This window comes from Siphateles boraxobius, unplaced genomic scaffold (assembly GCF_051911475.1).
Source record: "Siphateles boraxobius isolate OS27281-9 unplaced genomic scaffold, OSU_SipBor_1 32, whole genome shotgun sequence".
In the NCBI taxonomy this organism is placed as follows: domain Eukaryota; kingdom Metazoa; phylum Chordata; class Actinopteri; order Cypriniformes; family Leuciscidae; genus Siphateles; species Siphateles boraxobius.
The window spans coordinates 3,069,507-3,086,638 of record NW_027508942.1 but is presented as its reverse complement, the minus strand read 5'-3'; the positions used below and the strand labels follow the sequence as shown (position 1 = coordinate 3,086,638).

Below are 17,132 nucleotides of genomic sequence, written 5' to 3'. Positions count from 1 at the left end.
TAATATTATCTGGGGACCTCGTGTGATTTAGAAATTAACTCCCCACACACATCTGAATTTCGTGTGGTTCGCATTTGCATGGGATAAGCAAAGCCTGTGATTTAACTTGAATTTACTGACTTATCAACCGGATATGATGTTAAGGTTTTGTGTATTTTGGATAAGCTATTGCTGGGAAATGTCTTGTCGTTATAGGTCTTGCTGTATGATATATCATAAACAGAAGAATGTTCTTTACCACATACATGACATCCATCTGCATCTAATCATTCTTTTTGTTTTCACTCTTCTGATGGTTTTCAGCTTTCTCTTTCTCTGCAAATTGTATAGTTGTATGGTGTATCGTGATATGACCCAGCACCCAAAATACTATGAAAAAACTCTCCAACGCAGCCTCCATTCTTCGTGAAAGTGCGCAGGAAACAAAAAGCTTGAAAAAATTATATACGACCCTGCCAAATCCTGGCCAAATCACAGAGATGCCGATTTGCATGGGACTAATATGATCAAAGGACCTCGATGTTCGGCGAAATATGGCGAAACATTTTTACTTCACAATTTAGAGACATGGCTGATTCGCACGGGATTAAGATCACAGAAAACCTCTGCAATTATTACAAATGACTAGAGGTCACCCGGTAATACTAATACAGTGCGAATAGGGCTAAAGACGCGATTTGAAATCACCCCTGTTCTCTACGTTTCAAACATGTTGTAACCAATCCAGTCTACTGAGGGACTTTAAGATATGTCAATTCAAGTTGCTCAAGTCATCAAACAATCACTGCAAACTCACATTCAGGTCTGTCTCCAATCTGGTGTAACGCCTGCTTTTTACAATCCAATCAATTCTCAATTCAATAAAATTAAGTCGTGCCCCATTTCTCCCATAAAAAATCCTGTTTCACTAAGAAATACATCATATTAGTGAGCGAAAAGGGTTGTGAATGCTGTTTCATGTTGTTCATAACAGTAAAAGACAGGACATCATCACCATCCAGTCAAGATTTTGCTCTAGAGTTTGTAGTTTTCCATTTTAGGATGAGATAACCAATAAGATTAATTTTGGCATTCTTTAACTTGTTTGTTCTCATCTCAAGTTTGTAACTCATCTCACAGTTGTTAATTGTTCACCTCTGAATTTGCAACAGGCTCATTTGAGCTAAACTTTCCAGTAAGAGTTGGCCAATCTGTTAAAATGCCAGTTCCTTGACTCCATCCCAGACGCAGCCTCATAGAGACGTACTTTCTGATACCATCGCTTACACATCTCTACTAATGGCTTCATAGTCCTGCCCTGGAGCGGCACCGTTCCTGCGCTTATGTAATGATTTACATATTTAGCTATGGTTGTTATTGCTTCAGCAGCTGGGAGAGTTGGGTTCAACACAATAAAAGAGAGCATTGATGGCACAGAGATTTGTAAAAGCTTTCTCAGTTTAATTAGCATCACACTTTTGCTAAGCACCGGCCATGCATTGTTCCCGGGTTTTTTTCCCAGCATGCGGGGTTGTTTTGACACTGGGTCAGGTGGGGGGAGGGGCCCTAAACTAAGCTGTTAATGACTGAACACTAATACCCAGGTGTGATTAGCAATAGCAGTGCTGCGTAGCCTTAGCAGTGTTGACACTTCTGTTATGATACTTGAGCGGTTATCATTGCAGTGCAGATATGAAATGCATATTAAACTGCCACTTACTTTATCTAAATGCAACCGAATATAACTAACTGCAAAGACCTGGACTTAATATCCTAAGAGTGGTGAGTTTTAAAATATGTTTTAACTACTGCATTTTAAGTCTATGCTGCATTACTGTCAAGAGATCGAACAGAAGCAAAACAGATACTGTGCATAGCCTCATGAATATATACACAAACACTAATGTTTCCCAAGGTTCCCAGCCAGTGACTGGATCCTTCTAGCAAGTGCTCTTTGAGCTCTGTACGGATTATGAGTGGTTCTCTTCTTCAGGCTTGCCTCAGGTCTCTGTCACAAGCTCATCTCTGTGTATATCTTAACATATGCATGGCTTATTCTCCAGGGCTCATCCACGCAACCGTCTCTCAGTGGTGATGGAGAAACAGCAGTCTTAGCCTCAGTCGTTGCTCATCAACGCAGAATATTTGTTTTGTGCTTTATCACTGATTACACAAAGAAGGTTTGTCTTACCTTACGTAGATGCTGCTATTCCCACCACATGCTGCTGCATGCTTCATTCATGAAAAAAATCCCTCCATCTCTCACTCTCTGTCTTTGTGTGTCTCTCTTGATTTCTTTTTCTCCTCTTCTCTTCTTTGTTTTTGGTCAGAGCATCCCTGTATTGTCTGTGCTGTGGCTTCTGGATCAAAGTGGAAACGGGCTGTAATTGAGAGCCTTGAGGATGAATCTGCCGGTAGATCTCTCCTGTTTTCCTCTCTTCCCTGTCAGACGTGCTCTCACTCAAGCCCACGATCTGAGAGAGAGAGGGATGTGGGCAAGACCCCGCAGTAATGCTGTGGTAATTTGCTTGGTGGTTGTTCTCCGTCTCTCCCCCTGATTTCTCTGTCTTCATTCAGCGTGGCGGCGTTGGCTCAGTCGGTCTGTCAGAACGCATGGAGACACATCTGTGAATGTGTTTTTGTGGCTCTAACGTAGGCTCTTCGGCGAGCAGAGACCCCCTCCTTGCTCAAGATGTGCTCACTAATGGCATGTACCATTATGGCTCAGAGCAGGGTGGGCTGTGAGGGAAGGAGGGGTAGAGAGAGGGAAAAAGAGGTTTGTAGACGGATTGATTGGATGTTAGTGGTGCTTGGCATGTGTGCGTGTACATACTGTTGTATATTTTCTCTTGTCATTGTACATTAGACAAATCTTACTTTATACATAAAGATTGTCACTGCTGTTCTTTGAATTAACACCAATAGTGAAGTACACACAAATACATATAAAATACAGTACACATAAAATACGCGAGATAATAATAGCTATAATTGCGCTACTATTTAAAGGGATAGTTTGCAATGAAAAATCTGTCATCATTTACTCACCCTCATATTACAAACCTGTATGACTTTGGAATAGGGCTGCACGATATATCTTTTTAGCATCAATATCGCAATATGTGCATCCACATTAGGATGCGATGTTAAGTATAGGGATACTATCTGTACAGGCCATGCAAGCACCACGGTTCGAAACGCATGTGATTCTTGAATTAATTGCAAAGTTTAACCATCATAGAGCGAAAGTTTATCACTTATATGTGTTTTAGGTCCTGTCAGTTCAAACATTCAAGCGATTGTAAACTATTCTCTTCTGCATATATTTGTGCTTGAACGGACACATGCACAGAAAAGTATGCCCGTCTTTGTGAGTGTCCTCGTAAACATTGTCGCTTAGGGCTTACGTGAATGTAAATAATTGAGAAAGAAAATGGATGCACTTATGTGTATCATTGTATATTGCATCTGTGGATTCGGTCTTAAAGTGATAGGAGCCTATTTCTGTCTGTGTCAGTGTTAACCAAATGCTTTATCAAAGAATTATTATATTTAATTTATACAGTGAAGACTATGCAGTGTTATTTTACATTTGATTATTCAATTTATGTAACTGAATACTGATAGTAAATCATAAAGCACTGTTTATTTCATTTGTATCTTTGTTTTATTGTATTTATCTATGCCTGTAATTTGCTTATTACTTTCTATGCAGAATCACTACCCGTACAAAATCACACCAATCATTCAAGAATGATTAATTCTTTCCAAATAGAGCTATTTAAGTTATCTGGTGAAATTTTAATATCGTAGAAAAACAAAAAAAATCAGCAATGTCGTTTTTTTTCTCTCTAAACGATGAAAGTGAGTAGGATCCAATGTTGTTTTGAAAAAATTTTATTTGCATTTCATGGACAAAAACATTAAAACTATCCTCAAAATGTCTTCTTTTGTGTTTCGCAGAAGAAAGTCAGTCAGTTTTGTCAACAACTTGAGGTTGTGCAAATGATGACAGAATTTTTTTGTATGGGGGGGGGGGGGGGTGGAGTGAACTGCCCTTTAAACAGAAAAAAGGGGTGTAGACATCTCTATTATCTCACATATTTTTCTTTCTACATGGCAACATTTCTGCATATTACCATTAATGCTACTATGAATATGGATCCAAAAAAGATAAAGATGTGTATGATATCTCAAAAGGCATTCATGTAGCTCATACAGCAGAGCATGACACTAACAATGCCAAGGTCAAGGGTTCAATTCCCAGGGAAAGCATGAACTAATAAAGGGTAAACCTTGAATACATGCAATGTAAATTGCTTTGGAACAAAGTTTCTGCCAAATGCATATGTGTAAATGTCAAAGTGTGTGGCTTGTAAACTGATTAAACATGCAATATTTGCCCAGCTAAAAACAAGCTAAAATCACATAAATCTGCCTTAAAAAGGAATACGGAGTTCAGAGTATTAGAAAGACATGGGGCTTGGCTCTTTTGACTCCAGCCATTTACTAACACCATATCAACTACCTAGGAACATCTTAGCATCTCAGCACCAGAATATCATACAGACATGAGGCTAGACTATATTTGATTTGAGACAAAATACCACGCCTCACATCTATGTACCTAGTTTCTATTTTTGTTTACAGTGACAGTCCTTATTGTATGCGGCTGTTTTAAATGTCATTTTATTACAGCCTCTCTTCCAATCCTCCCCTCCCCAGAGAATCCGTTCTTCATAGGACTTTTCCATCTGGGTTCATTTCCAAAAGGCCTAGTAGCTTTTTGGAATGGTGCGGGAATATTAAACATGCGGACATGCATCAGCTCATGTACATTGAACAGATGGATCTCTGTGCAATCTGGAGCGCATGATCAAATATGCATCCCAGTGTCACCTCTAACTCTGGCCTGGCAAAGTCCTTTGTATTGTGTTGAAAACAACTGATTTATATACTGATGAATAATGTATAGGCAAAGTCATTCAAGATCAGAGTAATTAATCATTTAGAGGAGAAATCAACCATCTTGTTTTACAGATGGTATGAGAACACATGTTAATTTATGTCAGAAATGCATTTGATTTTATGTCAATACATTTGCGCCAGTTAATCGTAATAAGTGAATGATTTAACAAACTTGACCTATGATCAGACATTAAAGTTAATTATATACCTTCTGACACATTTTAAATGCACTAAGGATCTGTTGGCTGTGCTGTGGGATACAGGATCGATGCCGTCTGGATAAATATGTACAGAGTGTTTAAACCCCTCTTAAAGTGATGGGTCGGCCCAATGGCGAGAGAACATTCAGAGCTTTTGGAGTAATACGATGGCGAGACATTTTAAATAAACATTAGTTTGTGGTGTACCACCCGCTGACAGCATGAGAGCATAAGACAAGTGTGTGTTTGTGCAGCCTCACCCAGAAGACGGGAAATTATTCAAGTGTGACACAGAGGATGATTGTCAACAGGCACTGAGGTCAGTCAGCTGTAGACAGGGAACCAGTAAGCACTTACAAGAATACAAACAAAATATACAAATAAGATGAATTTGAATTGAATTGGCCATGCTCCATAGGATGATGAATAGGAATTAGAATGACAGAAAAAGAGATTAAATTTGGTTAAACAAATTGAACATATAATGGTATGTAATTACAGGTAACCAATTATGTGTAATTATTTTTTAAATCATTTTTTGAATTTATTTTTCATTCATTCAAGTTTAATAATTACAATTTTAAAATGAAGGTGAATTTAAGTTAAATGTAAATAATTTATTTGATTGAACACTAAAAATACAGCAATATATATATATATATATATATATATATATATATATATATATATATATATATATTAGTGGTGGGCCGTTATCGGCGTTAACCTTAGACTCTTATCGGGCGATAAAAAAAAATATCGCCGTTAATCTATTCTCAAAGTTGGGTTGGGAGATGAGCTGGGTCTATACTATGCAAGCGCTGATGTAAGTTATACCCAGCTGAATTGCACTGTAGGGGGTAGGGATGGGAATTGAAAACCGGTTCCACACCAAAACCGGTTCAAAGTTGTACTTACCATCAATATTGTATGCCCTCGACGTTAACGATTCCTCTTATCGATGCTCCTGCTCAGAGTCCCAGCAGTGTACTTACAACACATGCAATTTTGAATTTTTTTTAGAAAATTGAGTCGTGACGATGACCTCTCGCATTATGTATAACATGATACATTACAGTAGAGTACGACTATAGTATTTAGTCTTAACTAAACATTGGTCAGGATTATTCACTAGTTACAGTATGTTCCTATACCACCTATCCCAACATCTTTATACTAGTTAATAATAATAACAAAGCTTCTTGTTTATTTTTACTTTGTCCAAGCTTCACTTTTATTTTTCACAAATTATTTATTGTGACGTTTATGGCTGTAGCTCAACAGATTCTTACTCACACTGGGAAGGTCTGAAAGCTACGCCAGTGTCACCCTGAAAATAACGCCCTTCAGCTGAATGTAACATGCAACTGCTGGATCCAAGCGCATGCTTCAGTAGCTTTTCATCTTTTCCACCAAGCCAAGTCAAGTCAAGCCAACGTCGGCCAGTCGCTGAGCATCGGTCGGGCTATTTTTCGCAGTGTGTTTCGCACGTCGGCTTTAGGGCTGTGACACACCAAGACGCTGAACCTGATTTTACCAAGCGCAACATGTTCCTGAATCAACAGCTTTTTTGATCCTGGAACAATATTCCAATTAACCAATCAGATTTGAGGGACAAGTTTATTTGCACAGGTTGTGCACGATTTAGAAGTGAATTCCTATTTCCATTAACTAAACTTTAAATCAAGTCAAATTATGTAATGTAATGAAATGTATATATATATATATTAGTGGTGGGCATAGATTAATTTTTTTAATCTAGATTAATCTCACTGTAATCTTGGAATTAATCTAGATTAAAATGGCTCATTTAAATTCTGTCGAAGACATTCATAATATGTGTGCTACCCAAATAATGACTAAAAGTAGGCCTAAGTCTTTGAGAATGGGTTTCTCAAGCCAGGTGGCGCATTAGACCAGTGGCTCATCTCCTGTTTCCAAAATGCATCACAAACTGCTTGAGAAAGCTGTTCTACTATGATAATTGGTGATGAAAATAATTCAAATTCAATCAGATGTACTCGTGTTTACAATTGGATACATCTTTACATCTAACTGATAGAGCTGTGCTGACGGGCTTGCCTCGGTTGCACTCAAACATAACGTTAGTAGTTTAACATTACATCAGTGCTTGGCCCGGCATCTACCGCATTAGCTAAGGGATGCTTTGCGTTTAGGTGGTAGGCTACTTGAGACTGTCAGCTGAATGTGTGGAACGCTTTTCAGAGAAGATAAGGTAACTTATTTTAGCACAATTCACACCCAGCGGTAATTCAGGAAAACAAAATCTCCGAATGCTCCACATAAAACTTTGGTCTTCCGACCTTTTTAACATCGTGCCGATTTATTTTGGATATTATGTGTGAGGGAGACAGAGCAAGACAGCGCTTAGTGTGGAGATGGTGAAGTCTAGGCTTGTACACTTTCGCCTGGCTCCGAAGTGAGAGAGTGCGCGCGCGCGACCGGGTCTCGGTCTCTCTCTCTCTCTCTCTCTCTCTCTCTCTCTCTCTCTCTCTCTCTGCTCGTTCTTTCAGTTAAACATGTGCCCTGTCACAAGCGCAGCAGTTCGTCTACATTACTCACCGAACTTAATGCAGGAAAAACCCTGTTTATGCAAACAGGAAACAGCATAATTTGTCTCGTTTAGTAAAATAAAGCCAAGCTTTAGATCGTCTTTTCCACTCCATGTTTACCTCCTCTGCTCAAATCGCTTTGACATCACGAATGACGCACAGATGCGTATAGGGCGTCACGCTATGGTGCCCGATAAAGGACAAAAGGGAAAGTTGAGTTCGCGGTCTGCATATGTGGTTCTACTTTATTTTATGATTTTATTATAATGGAAAGCATTTAGATGAGAGATGCACCATGGGACAGAGTGTGCTTATGACGGCTATAGCCCGGGGCAGTGCGCCTTGCTCAACATTAGTGCCTTGGGTCAACTATGACCGAGTCTGCAACGGACTAGAGGGAAGGATAATATTCAAATGTAATGTTTTTTTAGCAATATAAAGGCATAATTCTGAGTGAGAAAACAGAAAGAAAAGTAGCTGCGTAATCACAAATTTTAAGAGTGCAGAAAACACATTTAGATAAATATAATATTCAGCTTATACTTACAGATACAGTCAATTTAAACTCACCATGAAAACAATTATTGTGTTTTTTATGGAAGAATGCAAGGGCAGGACAACCTGTCACTCACATTAGATGGACCAATAGCAAACCACAATGATCCAATCAATTCCCAATGGACAAAACTAAGTCCTGCTCCAACATTTTTACTTGTTTGAGAAGCCGTTTTACTCAGATATACGTCACAGTTAAAATGAAAAACAATCGCAACTTGCGTTTCATGCCGACTTTAATGATGTTTCATCTGTTGTGATTGCAGTAATGTCTCTACAGGCTTTGAGAAGGTTTTGTAAGGAGGAAACAGATGTTGCAAAAGTTAGAGTACGGATCTATTGAAAAATCTTCTGTATTGTCCCCTTCTCTTTTTTTTTTATAGTTGCAGAACATTGATTACACCAGGAGCTGGGGACTGAGTTACATCCACAGCACAGAATGTCAATACACAAACCTTTTATAAGCCTGTATTGAAGCTTGGGGACATCCTTGTGTTTGATCACACTGTCAGTAGTGAAACACTCAACTCCTTGTAGGATTTTAACCAAAACAAATTGTTTTATTTTGTAGCCATAAATGACATTCAAACCTGCTGGGTTGTCAAAGACTTGATTTATGAAGATTTATTTAGGCTTATTGTATTTTGGTAAAACTACAAAACTTTGGGAGTGATTTGAAAGTTAAAATCAATGCGGTTGGTGTGTATCTGGGAGGTTTTTAAGTGGTTGTGAAGGTGTTCTTACTAGTTGTTGCAGTTGATGGATGGTTGCCAATGTTTCCAGCATTAACCAGTATGTATTCCATGTTGGTCCAGGTAGGCCTGTCGCGATAATCAATAAATCAATTAATCGCACGATAAAAAAATGAGCTCGATAATTTTTCCGGCCGCGATAATTTCCATGTGCATGCTTGTTTGTTTTCCTCGTCTCTCTCTCTACCAAAGAGACTGGATGACGATATCAACGCTGACCGCCACACATTGATTTTCGAAGTTTTTTTTTTATTATTATTTTTTTTTTACTGAGCCTATTTACAATCGTATTTGATTGCAGATCGCCGTAGCGGAGGCACTACCTCTCGCTCGTCTCTCTCGCGCGCGCTCTCTCACCCTCATATGAGGCGCCGTCTAGGGCTTAAATCAAACTTCATTCACGCACACATAAATGAAACACTTGCATACACATATATTAAGTAGTCAAACATGCATGTATACTGCTGAATGCTCAAACAAATACATATGAAATGCACAACGACACACCTAAAGTCGCTCACGCACATACACGCAAACTCTACACACACGAGATGCGCGCACATACAAACTCTCCACGCACATAGCCTACTCATATGAGACACGCGTGGCACACAAACTCTCCACGCACATATGAGACACGCGCGCGCACACACTCATATGAGACGCGCGCGCGCACACAAACTCTCCACGCACATACTGACGCGAGCGCACACACACACACAAATCGCGCACAGACTCAATGAGACGGAACACACACAAACTCTCCGCGCACATACTCATATGAGACGCGTGCACACACACACACACAAACTAGAGCACCTACTCATATGAGACGCATGTTCACACAGTACATGATATGATTCTCAGTGTGAACAGAAGTCACACATTGGTAAGTGCATTTTTTGTTAACAGAGACAGAGTCCATTGCTTTTATTGTTTTTGGTTGTTTTGTTCATTTAAAGTCTTTAGAAATAAAAGTTTATTGATCTTTGAAAAGGTGTACCTGCATTATTATGCCATTATCATTATTTTAGATGAAAATGGTCTCAGAACAACTTTATTATCAATATTATCGTTTATCGCAATAATTTCTTGGACAATTTATCGTCCAGCTAAATTTGTTATCGTGACAGGCCTAGGTCCAGGCTGATTTATGCTGGTCTAGCTCAGTGCTTCTCAAACCTGCCACACCACTGCACATTTTGTCTCCCTCATCTAATACACACCTGATTCAACTCATCAGCTCATATTTTTACATTTGATAATTAATCTCTTGAAGCATACGATCACACCGGTGTGATCAGAACGTTCAGTGCACCGTCACATTATCAACTGCTAAATTCAAATCTGCGTTCACACTTTGGCTGGCAACTGTTCAGTGTTTTTAACCATATAATGTTTATTTTATGTTTCTAACATTTAAATACAGATAAGTACTATAAAAAAAAAACATTTATAGTTTGTAAAATATACACTGATGTCTATGGAAGAGATCATAATCCTTTCAAATATATTTTGACAACGTGTTTTATTGATATCCGATAGTCTACGGCACATTGTGTGGGCAACTATAAAGTTTAGGCTACTCTAATCTTAGAATATTCTAGGTACACAATGAATAGCGCCCCAAAGTTGTCATATTTTAATGAATTTCTTAGTTTTGAAGCTAAAATATGTCACACAGCCTATGTGATTCGTGCAGAATTAAGTTTTCGCTTACTTTAATGTACTTAGGGGAATACGTCAAAAATTTTCTAAAGTTTTTTGCCTTCTGTTAAAATGACTTTTACTTATTGGCCAAACTTTAGGTAATGAAGGATCCTAGCACTGCGTTCGAAATGGAATACATCATGTGAAAAGCAGTACGCCAAAAGTGTAGTATGTCCGAATACATACGTAGGCTGCCTACGAACTCGTGTACTCTCTTGAGTAGATACTTATTTTGAATAATTCTAAAAAAGTATGTTCTACGTAGTATGAATGTGTTTAGTATAAATGTAACCTGGACGTACTACATTCGCCATGTTGTCATTATCATGTGACCTACCAGCGTCAGTTACGTCACTTCACTGTCATTTACAAATCCTCTCCCGTGGCCTCATGGGATTGTCAAGTGTCCATCAGATGCACACTTCAGAATCTCGCCGAAAGTAGCAGGTCATCCGGGGACTTTTTACCAACTCTTTTATGAGTACTGTGAATTCGGACATACTTCTTTTGTCACATACTGTTTTTGGCTTACCAGTAGGGAAGTATGCTATTTCGGATACAGCCATAGTATTCGAAAAATAGGCGAAAAGTCCCCCAGATGACCTAATAGTTCCGGCGAGATTCTGAAGTGTGTATTCGATGGACAGTTTACTATCCCATGAGGCCACGGGAGAGGATCCATGAATGGAACTGAAGCGACGCTACTGAATCTAGTAGATGACCTGACAATAACAACATGGCAGATGTAGTACTTCCAAATTTCATTCATCCTACCCATATTCACACTTTATAGAACATTCTTGTGGTTGCTAGATTGACTGACTGACAGATAGACACCCTGCTGAAAAATCCAGCATTACTGGTCAGCAGCATAAAGTATGTTTTGCATGGGTTTGCTGTTTTACTGGTGTCCAGCATGCACTCAAAAAATGATTCACTGGATGAACATGATTTAATCATGCCACCTATATTCCGTCTAAACAAACCCAAGTTAAGTCAACCAACCTTTATCATGTTATTTCAACACTAAATAGATGTGTTGGTTAAACATGATATTAACATTTCCATTAAACTCATTTGCATCTTTTTTGAGTTACATGTTCATTCTTAGTTATTTTAGTGAGATTACTTTAAGTGTAGCTATTTGCTAGCAGTAGCACAGATTAGCATCTTAAATGCTAAGACTTACATGCTCCTTCAACCATAACAGTAGAAAATAATTCAATCAGTCCACAGTCAAACAAAATGCTCCACTCTTCTCCACAATGTTAACCCACTGTAATTTAAATGGTTCTAATAATTCCAATGTAATTGAACATTAAACACAATTACACACTATCAAGTCTTCCCCTTTTCTCATTTTCTCTAAAAAATATAAAATAACACTTATTTTAACATGTATTCTCTCTTAATTCAACCAAATGCAAAGCATGCTGGGAACTAACAAGCACCGCTCAGTTTCAGTTAATGCGACACAAATCATTTTTGTAATCCAATACAAACGGATTAAGTAAACTTAAATTTTACATATATTTAAGCAGATTGAACACAATCAAATTAAGTTAGGGCAAAATGGCAGTTGGTGTTGCACTATTCTGCCACCCTCTGGATGTAAGAATGTTTTACTTAACATAAATGGTTTGTGTTTAGACAACGCATTAGGATTTTGTACTGTTAAGTTGAGACATAATTACGTGGACCTTAATAGAAAAAAAAATGTCACGTCAAAAAAACACAATTATTGTAAATAAACTAAATATAAATATATTATGTAAGGTGCAGAACCTTCCTCGTTAATTTTTTTTTGAGTGTGGGAAGCGTTAGTGCCGGTGGAACAGCTACACCAGCTCAGTTTTGCTTGAGAACAGCAGGACAATGATGGTCAACCAGCTAGACCAGCACTATACCAGCATAAACCAGCCTGGACCGACATGGAATTCATATCGGATTATGCTGGATTTTTCAGCAGGGCAGACAGCCATAAAACACGTATATGTACATGATGAGAGCGCTGACAGAGGTAAAACCCATTCAGTGCTTGACAGGATTCAGGTTGTATCAGAATGGCTCTTGTGTCAAGAGTGAGGGATGGAAGAGTCCATTTGTGATGATTATGAGGCATTGGGATGATGAATAGGCATGTTTAGCACATGTGATGGTTTGACACTGCCTTGGGGTTAGGGGCCCGCATTATTGATGGGACAATGTTTTTTCCATAGACGTGTATTACCTAATACAGCTCAAGGAGATGAGTGACATTTAATAACATGTGAAATAAGTTGTCTAAGAACAATATAAATGAGACTGGTGGTTAATTCTGAAGTAGTTTTGTGTCTTTGTAATAAGTGGATTATAGCTGTGTCTAATTGGAAATATTATAAAAGGAGAAGCTATACACTGATACACAGCAGCACATTTACCATGTTACTATCTTTAGCAAATTTCAAAATGAATATCCATTTTTCATACTGGGCATTTCATTAATCATCAGAAGATCAATATATTGATTCAAATAAGTAGGTTAAAACAATAAAACGTGCATGGATGAATAATTCATAACAAGATCAATAAAATGCATTTAGAAAATAGATTTTCCATTTAATGTCGATTATAACAGACACCCTACATGACCCACCATTAGAAAAGCAGCATCAATTATTATTCTAAACACAGAATAATGTAACAAAATAAACAAATCCTCAGCTTTAGATGTTCGGCTATATATTTAAAGCTTCGACGCATTTGAGTTCTCTAGAGGAAGAATGTCAGCAGTCTGGCAAAAAGGACCAAAGATGAAGGACAACTCTTACTGCTAAGAAAAACAATGGCATGCACATAACTGAGGCTCTGAAGCTCCGGAACAAAGTCTAAAGGTGCTGAAACCCAGACTAAAGACATACACAAAAGAAGCAGAAGAGGTTGAAAGAATAAATAAACACTGGGAATATTTCAGAGGAATTCAGCATTAACACACGCTGACTTAGGCTGAACTCCTGTAAGTATTTAAGCAAACGTCTGCTTTTTATGTTGCTTTTTGCTTTCAAAATACACTTTTTTTTTTAAATGAGGATACGCACTGCACTGCAGGCAGTGTTTTAAAGTAAATATCTCTGCTGAATAAGAAAATGACATCCTGTGACATGCATTTAATAATAATTCAAGATTTTCAACCCGACATACACAGTCCTTAACATTCCACACACAAAACACAATGATGGTGACACTCGAAATCACATCCCACGTCATTAGTGGAGGACTTGTGCTCTGCTTTATCACCACATGCCACATAACTCAAAGAGAACAACAAACATGACAGCCCTAGTGTGAATGATGTAAACGTTAAAGACTGAAGACTGTAAACAATGATTTAGTCCTGTCCTGCATTCAGCACTGCAGAAATAAATATACTGAATATAGAATATATGTACATATATGTGTGTGTGTGTGTGTGTGTGTGTGTGTGTGTGTGTGTGTGTGTGTGTGTGTGTGTGTGTGTGTGTGTGTGTGTGTGTGTGTGTGTAGTGTTTGGCAGAAAAAACATATTTATTTCAAATAAATGCTGTTCTTTTGAACTTTTTATTCAACTGAATAGAACTGAACTGTAACTCTAACAACTGTTTTCAACATTGATAATAATAAGAAATGTTACTTAAAAAATAAGGAAATAGATCATGAATGATTTTTGAGACCGTAATGCTGAAAATTCAGCTTTGTCATCAGAAATAAATTAAATTTAAAATATATGATAGCACTTTATTTTACAGTTCTGTTCCCCGTGTACTGTACATACTATGTACTTTTTAAAGTAGTTACAATAACTGTGTAATAAATACATAGTAACCCTGAACCTTCCCCTAAACCTAACTTTAACCCATGTAGTTACCTTATATGACCCAGGACTTTCTTAGGGAAGTACTCATAAGTGCACATACCGTAAAATAAAATGCAACTGGAAAAATATATTTCAATGCTCTTTGTATTCTCTTGCAAAAGTTTTGTGTTCCCCTGAGAAACTTGGCATTCGCTTGCAAAGAACTAATTTTTTTTTGCGAGGGAATGCAAAGTTTCTCAGTGGAATGCAAAAGCATTAACATTAGGGATGTCTCGAATTAACATAATCCCTAATTAACATATTTTTCTTCTATCTCATTCTTCTTTCCATTACAATGTCCCTTTACGAACTCTGTAGGAAACAGAAATGCATGTAAATATCAAGAATTTTATCAAAGTTTTAAAAAACAAAACACGTGCAGTGATTGAGCTGAAAACTCCAAATAGGAGCTGTTAAAAAATGATCCTGCGAGACCTGTATGTCTAGACAAAAATCAAGAGCAGAGAAACCGGACATTAGCTGCATTTACATGGACCCTTATAATCGGATTGACCTTCATGTAAACACATTAATCGATCTGATTGAGCTCGATCCAAATGGAATTTCGATCGGATTGAAAGGAATGGTTTATTCCTTTTGTAATCCGATCGAGAGAACATGGAAACACTTGATCGGATTGAAACCCGAATCTAAAAGGACTGCGCATGTGCAATGACGTTGAAAACGTATTACGCACGGAACGTTATTCTAAACTTCTCCGTTCACTCAGCGTGTGTGAAGTGGAGCAGGACAACGTCCCACCATTGCTTGTTTCAGACTCTCATCCACAGACGACTGGTTTTGGGCGCTGGGTTTTACTGCGTAATAAATATAAGCAGCGGCAAAACAGTTCATATGCTCATTGTATCCAAATCATGACCAGAGACGGATAAATATTAAGCCTGCTGTTTAAAACAAATAAAGAACCAATAGAGGAGAATAGTTATGCGCGAACAGCGGCAGTATATTCGTGCAGTGTGCGCATATGTAAAAAAATCAATTACGATTTGAAGCTTGTGACATATAAACACGCACATCAACCCGATTTCTTTATTTATCGTTCATGTGAACACCGTGTTCAGATTCATCAATCAGATTGATTTCATTCCGATTGAACCAAAAAGTGTCCATGTAAACGTAGCTACTGTAATCCCAGAGAAGGAGCTGAAAATGTCAGTAATGACAGAAGTTACAGCTTTACGTTTCTTGGGTATCATTTAATCAAAACAGACACTTCACGGAAAACAGAAGCGTGTTGGAAAGCTGCATTTCATCTGTCAGACATGGACATTTACAGTATATTCAGACAATTCAGATTAGAGTAAACAAAAGTCTGACACCTTCAGTCAGAAATCAGACGTTTACAGTTTCACTATTTCTCTCCACCTTTATACTGTATGTGTGATGATGATGTCAGGTTACTATAGAAACAACTGAGCAAAATCACACACTCCCAACCCCTTATTTAGGCTTGCAAACAATTTCAGTCAGAGGCATTAAGTGGGTAAAGCAATTTCAGTCAGAGTATTGAGAGACTAGCGCTAGTCTCAGCATATATGACAAGATTCAATGAATACACTAATTTAAGGAAAACAAAGATTACATTTTTGAATTATTAAAATGCGTTGAATTACATAATGATTAGAAATGCAGGGACTGATCCATAAAGTGATCCTCTGGCTGTGTCTGTGTTTTATGTCATTTAATTGTAAGCAAATAGAGGCAAATCTTATCTGCTGCCTTCTATAGGGTTTATATAGCAGTCTTGCTTGTCTTATTTCGAAAAATTAAATATGTGAGACGAAGAGTGGGGATTATATCTAACCAAAAATCATTTGAATTGCCTATTACGCTAATGATGATCACCCACGACAGTCTCAAGTGCTGATTATCATGAGGTTGTAAGAATGGAGACACTAAAGTGACAATCCAGAAGTATGAAATGAATGACATGGGCAACATTAGTGACAGTTTCGGGGAACAATATTCCAGACCCGCCACTGGGATCTTATATGTCCAGATCAGCACTGATGATAAGAGAAATTCAGAATGATCTGTAGCCTTGTATATTTAAAATTTAAAAACCACCCACACAGATGACTACTAAAATAAGACAGTAAAACACGTACAGTCATGAATATGAAAATGTACTGCCTTAAATACTTAATTTTATATATTATAATAATAATTTTATATAACTGGTGCCGCCAGGTTTGGCTAATTTATGTTTATATAACTACATCAAAAGGATTTATTATTTATTTATTTACTTAATTATTATGATTAATAAGCTCAGTAATTACAAGCCGTCCAGACAATCCAACACCACATACTATGGTACATTACAGCACCAACAATATTTCACTTTATTTTGCCTCTTAAGTGGATAATATATTTCTAATATTCCTCATGTGTACACATTTATTCTTTCATTAAACAATATACACCTATAGTGAATATTTGGCTTTCAAAATCCTGTCCACGAGAGGTAATAAGAAATATATGCTATATATATTACTTTCTC

The 17,132-nt window shown here is 37.6% G+C and overlaps 1 protein-coding gene across 2 annotated transcripts in view; it reads right to left on the bottom strand.

Annotated features, from left to right (window-relative positions):
• Positions 1 to 2,319, bottom strand: part of b3gat1a (beta-1,3-glucuronyltransferase 1 (glucuronosyltransferase P) a) — a 95,256-nt gene extending 92,937 nt beyond the window's left edge. For both annotated transcript variants that reach the window (XM_077194543.1, XM_077194544.1), the window contains exon 1: positions 2,171 to 2,319. The gene's annotated coding sequence lies outside the window, so the exon portion shown is untranslated. The remainder of the gene's footprint in view (positions 1 to 2,170) is intronic.
• Between the last annotated feature and the right edge of the window lie 14,813 nt (positions 2,320 to 17,132).